Source organism: Monodon monoceros, unplaced genomic scaffold (genome assembly GCF_005190385.1).
Source record: "Monodon monoceros isolate NGI ecotype Baffin Bay Population unplaced genomic scaffold, NGI_Narwhal_1 Super_Scaffold_3, whole genome shotgun sequence".
Taxonomy (NCBI): Eukaryota; Metazoa; Chordata; class Mammalia; order Artiodactyla; family Monodontidae; genus Monodon; species Monodon monoceros.
The window spans coordinates 93010212-93022483 of NW_021703780.1; the positions used below are offsets into that span (position 1 = coordinate 93010212).

The window sequence follows — 12272 nt, forward strand, 5'->3', positions numbered from 1 at the left end:
TCCTTGAAAATCAAGGGACAAAGAGAACCAGGTATTAAATGATGGGAGGTTTCTTGTACCTTGCAGAAAACTCAATTATGATGAAGACTTAAAAGAACTATTAAAATCAGACATTCAGCATCACTGGGGATTCTTGCAAAAGTGCTTTGCTACAAAGGGAGTAACATATGAGCCAGAATGAAGATTGCAAATTCTTGGAAAGAAGGAAAGAGGAGGAAAGAAATAATACAAATAAAAGACCAGCATTTTCCAGAATGAGTTTTGCTATCTTCACAGGTTTTAGTAGCTATTATTTGAAAAATATAAAGGAGAGCGTTGGGGTAGAGTTCACTTGTGAGATATCTTGAGGAAACAATTTAAAAAGTTAATTTTGCTGCAGGACTTCAGAAAATTTATTTGGCAAATGGGAATGGAGAATATCCAAAAGAGGGTATATTTGGTCATCTATTTTCTTTAAAAAAAAAAAAAAGAACACTTTTTGGGATTACTATTCTATATTAGTCACTTGGGAAATTTTGCTTTGGAATAAAAAGAAAAAGCCAAGATATTTAACACTAATAGAAAAAGAAAGAAGGGAAAGGAACAACAGGAATTAAAAAAAAATTTTCCAGCTTCATTAAGATATAATTGACATATAACATTGTGTAAGTTTAAGGTATACAATATGTTGATATGATACATTTATATATTGCAAAATGATCACTACCGTAGTGCTAGCTGACACCTCCATCATGTCACATAACTACCATTTCTTTTTTGTGGTGAGAACATTTAAGGTCTACTCTTAGCAACTTTCAAGTATATTAAACAGTTTTATTAGCTAAAATCACTGTAAAGTAATTAGACCCAGAGAACTTATTCATCTTAAAACTGGAAGTTTGTACTCTTTGGCTGACATCTCCTGATTACCCCCAATCCCCTGCCTCTAGTAACCACCATTCTAGTCTCTGTTTCTATGAATTTGACTTCTTAAAAATTCCACATATAAGTGATATCCTACAGTATTTGTCTTTCTCCAACTTACTTCAGTTAGCATAATGCCCTCAAAGTCCACGCATGTGATAGGTTGAAAGAAACCTTGTTTGTGTTGAGGTGTGAATCCCTTCTACTCCAGGATAAGTTTGATTAGATTTGAAAGCCCAAATATTGGAACTTCAACATGTTTAAAGGTTCAGTGCAAATAAAGACCTTCTGAAGTCAAGTGTACACTCAAATAGTGACAGAGCCATGCAACAGAATTTCTATTCGTTTGTGTTTTCTTTACAAAGACATCCAGGAAAGATGCATCAAAGGGAAAACCTAGCAGAAAATCTTAAACCAAAATAATTGGTAAGGCTGATTAAGAGAGGAGAAGGCATGAAGCAAAGAAACTTAGTAAGTACTTTTTTCCAGCTTTATTTCGATATAAATGATATGTAACATTGGGTAAATTTAAGGTGTACAACATGTTGATTTGATACACGTATATATTGCAAAGTAATTACCACCATAACATTAGCTAATACCTGAATCATGTAGCATAATTTCCATTTATTTTTTGTGGTGAGAATATTTAAGATATACTCTCTTAGCAACTTTCAAGTATACAATACAGTATTATTAACGTAAATTACTATACTGTACATTAGATTCCCGAGAACTTATTTATCTTATAACTAGGAGTTTATAACCTTTGACCAACATATCACTTCTCTGCCACCTCCCAACTCCTGGTAACCACCCTTTTTTTCTCTGTTTCTACAAGTTTTATGAATTTTGGGTTTTGTTTGTTTGGTTTTTTTAGATTCCATATGTAAATGAGATCATACAATATTTGTCTTTCAGTGTCAGTCTTATTTCATTTAGCATAGTGCCCTCAAGTTCTATCCATGTTGTGACAAATGTCAAGATGTCTTTCTTTCTCATGGCTGAATAATATGTACATATGTATATATACCCCCCCACCTCATCTTTATTCATTCATCTGCTGAGGAACACTTAGGTTGTTTCCATATCTTGGTTATTGTGAATAATGCTTCAATGAACATGAGAGTGCAGATATCTCTCCCAAGATCCTGTTCTCATTTCCTTTGTATATATACCCAGAAACGGGATTGCTGGATCATGTAGTAGTTTTATTTTTAATGTTTTGAGGAACCCTCTTAGTTTTCCATAGTGGCTGCACCAAGTTACATTCTCACCAATGGTGCAGGAGAGTTCCTTTTCTCTACATCCTTGCCAACACTTGTTGTTTCTCGTCTTTCTGATAATAGTCATTTTGACAGGTATGAGATGGTATCTCATTGTGGTTTTGCATTTTTCTGGTGATTAGTGATGTTGAGGACTTTTTCATGTACCTGTTTGACTGTCTTCTTTGAAAAAAATAAAGAAGATTGAAATCATATCAAAAGCCTTTTTGCACCACAGTTGCATAAAACTAAAAGTTCCTAGTTTCCTAGTTTCTCCTAGTTTACCAGGAGAAAACTGAAAAATTAACAAATATGTGGAGATTAAACAGCATGCTACTGAACAGCCAGTGGGTCAAGGAAGAAATCAAAAGAGAAATCAAAACCATTTCTTGAGACAAATAAAAATGAAAGTACAATATACCAAAACTTATAGAATGCATCTAAAGCAGTTCTAAGAGGGAAGTTTTTAGTGATAAATACCTACATGAAGAAAAAAGAAAGATCTCAAATAAACAACCTAATTTTACAACTCAAAGAACTAGAAAAAGAAGAACAAACTATGACCAAAGTTAGTCGGAGGAAAGAAATAAAGATCAGAGCAGAAATGAATGAATGAGAGACTAAAAAGAAAATAGAAAAGATCCCTGAAACTTGAGTGTTTTTGAAAAGATAAACAAAACACACAGACCTTTAGCTAGACTTATCAAGAAAATAAAAGAGGATTCAAATAAATAAAATTATAAATGAAAGAGGGTACATTACACCTAGATACCACACAAATGGAAAGGAATATGAGAAACTACTATGAACAATTGTACACCAACAAATGGACAAACTAGAAGAGATGAACACATTCTTAGTAAGTATTTCTACTGGTCTTACATTCCTGCTCATTTTCTGGCATTCCAAAATCTTATTTGAAATTTTGAGCATAAACATTCTTAGAAGAATCCACTGGTTAACAAAGAAAATTTTGTTTCATACTTAAAATTTTCTTTTCAATTCATAACTGGTTCTCTGTATGTGAGACATATTGTTTTCTTATATCAAGTGAATGCTGTCGGGAGTGATCTTCCATCACTTGTTCCTGTTTCTGGAACGTGGCTTGCTCTGTGGCTTGGCATTTTGGATCTGTCCCTTTTAGACAAGTCTTGAATAAACCATCTTCTCACATAATTTGGCAGAAGCAAAATGGCATCCTCATGTAAAATGTCACCTGCTCTAGATTGGCATTATTCTTGAGATTATAAGTATTCGAATAATGCTCTAAGATTCCTCTCTGTTTATCTCAGAAATATTACTCCCTGATGGTTTCTAAGAGGATAGATTTGGTTATTTTATTAGGTCAAACTTTAATCCTTGATAGAGAGCAAAATATTTTAAAAACGGAGCCTAGGACAGATAAAGTTTGATTTAGTCATTAAACATTAGAGCTGGAAAGGAAAATAGAGTTCATTGAATTCAGTGATTAGTGAGATGACTCTAGAAGAATTTCTGTTTCAGTACCATTGTGGAGAAAGAAGGTAAGCTAAATTAGGGTTTTTGGTTCCTTGGTTTTCTCCCCTCATAGCATTTCTTTGGGTTTCTTTTTACATTGTGTTCTTCTTTAGTAGATTAACATTTTATTTTAAAACAATAATTTAAGTATTTCATATTGAAAAATTGGAAAATTAGTTTTTAAGGGATTAAATGATTTTCCCAAGTCATAACTCTACTAAAAGATATAATGGGAACTAGGACCATGGTTTCTTTTGTTTTAGTGCTTTTTGATTTTTATTTCACGTTTTTGTTCTATTAAAGATCTAAGAACCCAATTGGAATTCCATAATAGGACATGATGGCTTAAAAAAAAAAAAAGAATGAAAGAAAAGAGTTATAAAGAGAATTAAAATCATCAATAATTATTCTTGCCTACTGCATTTTTCCTTCAAATAATTATTTCTTTACCTGTTTATATTCTTCATACTGTATGTGATAAAGAATTTAAATAATAAAATAAAAATTTCCCCCAAATGTATTCATCTCGATCAGGGTTTCTCAACCTCAGCACTAAAATTTTGGGGTGACACATTTTTTTGTTGTTTGCTGTCCTATGCATTGTATAATGTTTAGCAGCATCCTTGGCCTCAACCCACCAGATACATGGAGATATGACAGTCTTTTACTCAGTCATGATAAACAGAAATGTCTCAGAGAATGCCAAATATCCACCAGAGACACTACTACCCCTGGTTGAGAACGATTGATCTAAATAATGTACAGTCTAGATCCAAACTGAGACACCAAACTGAAGATAATCTTACCATATGTTAGCTATTGTGAGTAGACATTTGTTCCAAGATTTTAAGCAGTCCATTGTGATATTTTAGAAATTCTAAGGAAAACAATCGTGGCTGTAAGAAGTGAGGCAGGTGTGGGAGTCAAGCCTTAATGCAAGCAGATGAAGTGGGCTGCATGAGCGTTGACTATGTGCTTGGTGGATGTGGAGAGTCCACAAAAATATTTAATATTCTAATTTAATTGAACTCAGTTCTTGTTAACTTTTTGTATTATGTGACCCTACATGTAATAGGCAAAAAGAGTTAAATATTTGTCTTTGATGGCTGGACAAGGCAGTCAGACTCTAGAGTAGAGTATGGTGATGGTGATAGGGATTTTAAGCTTGCCATTTTGATGTCCAGATGTGTCTTAGAATGGAAGATGGAAAAAGTCATGAAGAAAGGGCTATCTTGAGGACTAGCTTTCCCTAGTTACAATAAAAGGGAATTATTTTTTGGGTTTTTTTGGGTTTTTTCACTTTGTATTTAGTGAACAGCTATTAATCCCAGTGTGGAATTGTTCCTCTATCACCCACATAGTTTTCTTGAGTCTCTCAGCCACAGTGTCTGATCACTTCCTGGTGTAAAGCATGACTCAGCTTTGCCCAACTAGATTACTTTCATACTATTTTCTGTACTTGTTCTATGGTCATTGGCATAGAGATATCTATTACTTTAGCATTTTGACCTGTAATGATTTTGTAAAGTAGCTGGGACAGTGATTATCTTGCCTTCCAATGCAAAGAGCCTAGCCACAACAGGAGAGAACTAAGCCACCAAGCAAAAAGATACAAAGGCAAACAGACCCTGAACGATAAAGCACCTCAAGACTTCTTTAATCACCTGGATCCAGCCGTATCTGAAGCTCAGGTTGCCCCTTGGATATCCGGCTACATGAGTCAACAAAGTAACCTTTTTTTTTTTTTTTTTTTTTTGCTTCATCTAGTTTGTGTTAGGTTTCCATCACTTACAATTGAAAGAGGTCTGCTGAGTATGGAGAATATTCCCATTGAGCAAATGTGAGCAAGGAATTGCAAATGCATAGAAATAAAATGACAGCTATACAGATGAAAGACTAACACGAAACAACAAGAAAAGCCCCTTGAACTTTAATGCAGGAATAATGAACAAATAAAGAGTATGTGTGAGCTATCTCACAAAAACCTGTTCTTCAAGGAGAAGCAAGGCATCAGAGAAAAATGACCTCATAACAGATTGAAATAGAGACGATAATGGAGGAGGAAAATGTCCAGAATCAAACCAGAGACTGTGTCCTTCTATTCACATACTGTTTGCAAATTCTAATGATGGAGGACCAGTAATTGAGCTCACCTGTGTAAGAACTGTATAATTCATTTATTCAGCCAACATTTACAAATTATCAACCAAGAGGGAAGGATTCCAAGTTGTTAAACACCAAGTCTCTGAACTTCAGTCTTTATCCAAGATGTAAGTCTAGGGAGGGGAAAAAAAAATTCAAGAAACCATGAATAGTATAAAAGCTATTGTAGGCGAGTGCAGAGTGAGACAGACAATTCACTCTATTACTTATGGCTTCTTCGACTGTAAGTGACAGAAAAAGGAATTCAAACTAGCTTAAGTAGGAAAAAAAATTTGCATGAGGATGCATTCAGGTTTGAACTCCTGAGTCCATGCACAGCTGGACTCAGGAGTTCAAACCATGGCACCTGAACTCTATCTCCCTCTCTACCTCTTAATTTTGTTTGCTTCTGAGTTGTCTTTCCACATTGTTGCAAAGAAGACCATTAGCAGATCTGGGTTAATGTCATTAGAGGTCATGACTCCAAAGGTAAAGTTACCTCTTTTCCTCACATGACATTTATTGACTCTGCTTTAGTCTTAGGCCCATTTCTGGAGCAATCTCTGTATCTAAGAGAATGTGCCTCAGCCTTGTCCATGTACCACTTCTGCAGCTGGGTGCTGGGACCATGATACTGAGAGACCCACCAAGATAAGGTGAAGTGAGAGTTACTGAAAGGAAAAGAAGCTATGTAGTCAGTATCATTTATGATGATGATGTTATGATGATAACCTTCATCATCGTTATTCTAGACGACATTCAGTCTCCTAACACATCCTGGGTGGGACCTAGAAGCTGTCATGTCACATCTGAGCTAACTATTAAAGAGTAAGTATTTGTGTGACTACTGTTGGTTAGGATGAAAAACAAGAGGATGCATTAGTGTAGAGGATTCAGTGTAATTATGCAGGCATGCTTTAGCAAAATTCACTAATGTCCAAATATACACAAATTGTCATCTACCATTTATTGAGTACTGATTATGTGCCAGGCATTTGCTAAGTAAGCTCTTTAATTTGATCATCTCGTTTAATTCTCCCAAATTTTACAAGGTAAATATTACTCTCTCAAATTGCAAATAATGCTCAGCGAGGTGGAATAATTTACTTAATTAGCAAGTGGTAGAGTTTGGATTGAAACACAGGAAATGTGAAACAAGAGCTTGGATATTTAATATGACTTTGTACTTAGGGGGACCATACATCTCAGTTTATGCCTCTTGTCCTGATACAATTATTAATTGCACCCCTTCTACTTCACAACATATTCAGATTTTGACAATAAATTATATGATAACATGAACACTGCCTCCTTCATGGATATGTTTGAGCTCCCACGTATTTTATATACTCGTCTCTCATTCAGAATGATTTTAATAATCTTTTATTTTAGGAGAAGAGCTTCATATTTACAAAGAAGGTGCAAAGATAGTACAGAGAGTTCTGATATCCCCACACCCACTTTCCCTTATTATTAGCACCTTATATTAATTTGTCACAATTAATGACAATATTGATACATTATTATTAACTAAAGTTCATACTTTATTCATATTTCCTTATTTTCACTTAGTGTATTTTTTCTGTTACAGGATCCCATTCAGGATATCACATTATGTTTAGTCATCATGTCTCCTTAGGTTCCTCTTAACTGTGACAGTTTCTCAGGCTTTCCTTGTTTTTGATGACATTGACCCTTTTGAGAAGTACTGGCCAGATGTTTTGTAGAATGTCTCTCAACTGGGATTTCTCTGATATTTTCCTCACAATTATAATGGGGTTATGGGTTTGGGGGAGGAGATCACAGAGGTAAAGTGCCAATTTTATCGCATAACATCAAGGGTATATACTATCAATGTGGCTTATCATTGTTGATATTAACCTTGATCACCTGGCTGAGGTAGTGTTTGACATGTTTCTTCATTGTAAAGTTACTCTTGTAAAGTGGTTGTTAACCTTTTCAAGTTATGTTTATATGGAGAACATGCACACATTTTAAGTGTGTGAATCCATGACTTTTGACAGATATATTTACCCATGTAACCACTATCTCTATCAAGATGTAGAACATTTCTGTCAGCCCTCTAAAGTTGTTTTAACTTGTCTTAATTTAATCTTTTGATTTCATAGAGTCCCTAAAGAATCCTTTCAGTTATGATTGAGTCAGAAGTGCCCCAACTCTTAGCAGACATACAATTTTGAGCTGCTCTTGAAATAAATAACCAGGTTCTTAACTATGTTTGACTCTATCAGGTTACCTTTTATAGACTGACCATCTCTCCATATATCTTTCCTGACTGGAATAACTATGTAATGCAGACTTACCATCCCATGGACTTGAAACCTTGTCCTATAGGTAAGAACACCAGGATGAACAAGCCTCAGAAAGGGAGACTTAACGAAAAATCACAAGGAACCAATCTTTATAACTGCTAAAGTGTGACAGGATGTGAAGAAGGCTGACATGACTGTGACAAATCTGGCTTAGAGAAGACTATTGTGGATAATATCATGGGATACCACCGCATTTTATATTCAGAGATTTCTAAGAGTGGACCCGAAGTAGGAGCAAGACAGGTATGGTCTTAACATCCTAAGTAAGACATTATCAGTATTCGAGAGAGGTTTCTAAAGCACTTTTATCAATTCCTTTTTTAAAGTATTAGTTATAATATTAATCACTGTTGGATTTATAGGGAAATAATGTTTTACAAGAAGCAACATAAATATAAGTGTAAAAGTTCATGAGGCGGCATCATGCAAGTTATTTTATCAAAACTTATATAAAAATCATGGCATATAATTAGAGCTGAAAGAAATGTTAAATCTCAGAGAGTCACACACACAAAAAAAACCCTTCAGTTTATAGATAATAAAAATGGATGAGTTGAATAATTTGCCCAGATAATGGGATCTTAACCTTATATATAAACTTTATTGTGGTATAGTTTACATAAACAAAAGTATATGCATATTAAATATATGATTGATGATTTTATAAAATATAAACTAAGCATAAAACTTTATATACTAAAAACCACCACAAATTAGATATATAACATTTTCATCACCCTGGAAAGGTACCTTATACCCCTGTTTACTCAATCTGTCCCCTATTCTCAGACCCAGGCTGATCTGCTCTCACTACATATTAACTTTGACTTTTCTAGAATTTCATATAAAAGATGTCATATTGCATACACTGTCTTTTGTCTTTCTTCTTTTACTTCCTATAACATTTTTGAGGTATATCTGTTTAGTGTATATTAGTTGTTCCCTTTTATAGCTGAGTAGTATTCCATTGTATGGATATACCTCATGTATTTATCCTTTTGATGGGCATTTTGGTTGTTTCCATTTTATAGTTATTTTGAATAACACCACTATAAACATTTATACAGAAATACCTGTAGACATATACTGTTATTTCCCTGGGTAGAAGTGGAAATGTTGGGTTGAATGGTAAGTGTATGTTTACCTTTATGAGAGACTGAGAAAGACTTTTCTAAAGTGGTTGCACCATTTTGCATTCTGACTAGCAGTGTGTAAAAGTACTAGTTCTGCTGTATCCTTTCTAACATTCACAATGGTCAGTCTTTTTCATTTTAACCTTTGTAATAGGTAGTGGGATCTCATTTTGGTTTTAATTTGCTTATCCCTGAAAACTAATGGTGCTGAACATCTTTTCATGTGCCTACTGCCTTTTGTGTATCTTCTTCAGTGAACATATACTTTTTCTGTATGTGTGTGTAATATATAATCTTCCTTATGTACAAGTTCTTTGTAAAATATATGTTTTGTGAAATTTTCACCATTTCTGCTTCCTTCTCCCCTATTTTCTGAACGAGTCTGTGTAAGATTGACATTTTTCCTTAAATTGTTGATCACATTCACCAAGGAAAGCCATCTGGACCTAGAATTTTCTTTGTGGGAAGGATTTTTATAGTTATTTTGTTTATCTTATTCAAACAGCTTTGTTGAGATGAATTTTACTTATAAAATTCACTAATTTCAAGGATACAATTTAGTCATTTTTAGTAACTACCAAATTATACAACCATCAACATGAATCAGTTTTAGAATATTTTTATTACCCTGATAAGATCTCTCATGCCCATTTCCAGTTTATCCCCATTCCCACCACCAGCCCCAAGCATGGGAAGGTTTTTCACTGTAAAGGAAATTTAACAAACATAAAGCTTTTAGATTTTTTTCTTTCTTTTTGAGTCAATTTTGGTAAGTTGTGCCTTTCAATGAATTTGTCCATTTCACTTAGTTATCAATTTTTTGATATAAAAATTGTCATGACATTTCCTTATTTTCCTTTCCATGAGTCTAGGGTCTAGAGTGATGCTTTTTCTTTTTATATTGGTCATTTCTCTCTTCTTTCTTTTTTTCTTAATCTGTCCAGCTTAGACATTTTCAGTTTTACTGGTCTTTACAAGGAACAGCTTTTGGTATTATTGGTTTTTATCTCTTTTTGCTCTTTTCTATTTTATTGATTTATACTTTTTATTCTTTCTTTTTACTTACTGTGAGTTTAATTTATTTTACTTTTTTAGTTTCAAATGCAAAGTTTAGATGATTGAATTAAATGTATATTTTCTTTTCTACTATATGGCTTTAAGCTATAAATCTCTCCCTAAGAACTGCTTTAGATAGAGTCAACAGATTTTGACAGGCTGTTGTTGTTATCAGTCATTAAAAATATATTCTAATTTATCTGGATTTTTTTTTTTTTTTTTTTTTTTGTGGTACGCTGGCCTTTCACTGTTGTGGCCTCTCCTGTTGCGGAGCACAGGCTCCGGACACGCAGGCTCAGGGGCCGTGGCTCATGGGTCTAGCCGCTCTGCGGCATGTGGGATCTTCCCGGACCGGGGCACGAACCCGTGTCCCCTGCGTTGGCAGGAGGACTCTCAACCACCGCGCCACCAGGGAAGCCCCTATCTGGATTTATTTTAAAATTGTGAGTTAAGTGTGTTTAAATATCAAATATTAGGGGATTTTCTAGATATTTTGTTATTGATTATCAAGTTAATACCATTGTTATCAGAATGAGGTCAATAATTTTAAGTGTATGAAACTTGTTTATGGAACAATATATGGTCTATCTTGAACAATGTTCAAGTTTGTCTTTCTTCTGCAATGTGCAACTGCTGTTACACAGATGCAGTGAATTTCAAACAATGTATTTTTCAGCCCTACACATTCCATTTATTTTTATATTTTTCACTTCTCTCCTCACTGGATTCATGTTTCCCTCAAATTCTTGAACATATTTACACTAGCTGTTTATATTTATTTCCTATTGCTGTGACACAACTACCACACATTTAGTGACTTAAAACAATACTCATTTATCTCACAGATCTTTAGGTACTCAAGTATGGGTGGCTCGGCTGGGATCTCTCCTGAGGCTCTTCTTACAGAACTGAAGTCAGAGTGTCAGCCAGGCTGAGCTGTTATCTGGAAGCTCTGGGAAAAATCCGTGTCCAAGCTTATTTAGCTTATCAGTAGAATTCAGTTACTTACAACTGTAGGGACGATGTCCTTGTCTTCTCTTGCCGTTATCCAGGGGCCAGACAGCTGCTAGGGTCACTCTGAGACCCTTCCAGATGGCTCCTTCCCTCTCAGCAATAGAGAACCTCCTTCATGTTGAACCCTTCTCACACTTAGGATCTCTCTGACATACTCTTTTGTGACCAGCCAAAGAAAAGTCTTATTTTAAGGACTTATGTGATTAGGTTAGGTTCACCTGGAGAATCCCTCTCAAAGCCAACCGATTAATAACCTCAATTACACCTGCAAAATCCCATTCACTATGTAATTATGGGGGCTATTTTAGAATTCTGTCACACTGTTTTTTTTGTATTTGTGCTGATTCTAAAATTTGTCATTTCTAGATCTGTTTTTATTGACTAGTTTTTCCTCCTGCCTTTTCACATGCCTTATAATTTTTATTGGATTCTGTACAGTGTAAAAATAATGTGGTTGTGTCTTCGTTTCACTGTCTTCCTTTAAAAAGCGTTGAATCTTGTTTTAGCAGACATTAGGTTACTTGCAGGGCAGCTAGATCCTTTCCAGGTTGGTTTTCAAGACTTTTTCCAGTGGGTATTTAGCCCTGCTATTAAAGTGTAACCTTTCTGGGTCTCTACTAATTTGTCGGAGTCTTCAGAAAGATTTCTCCCCTCCAGAGGGTTAGCACTTCAGTGTCTCCCAGTGCTGTGTGAGCTCTGTTACAGTTCCCTGATAGTTGTTATTTTCCTAGGGTCCCATATCCTCATCGTATGTTTTCCCAGTTTAGTGTTGAGCCAAAACTCAAGGGACTACCATACATATTTCTAGCCCTCTTTCTCTGTGTACCTCCTGTCTATCTTGTACTCTTGCCTGCAAGTTGCAGCTTCCTGAGTCTCTCTGAACTCTGATCTCTGTTTTCTCAAATTAGCCCATTGACCATGCTCAGCTT

At 34.9% G+C, this 12272-nt stretch overlaps 1 long non-coding RNA gene across 1 annotated transcript; it reads left to right on the plus strand.

Annotated features, from left to right (window-relative positions):
• The first annotated feature begins 1259 nt into the window (after positions 1–1259).
• On the plus strand, positions 1260–8517 carry LOC114908108. Its single transcript, XR_003796851.1, has 2 exons — positions 1260–1374; positions 8163–8517. It is a non-coding gene; the product is annotated as an uncharacterized LOC114908108 (long non-coding RNA).
• Positions 8518–12272: the final 3755 nt, after the last annotated feature.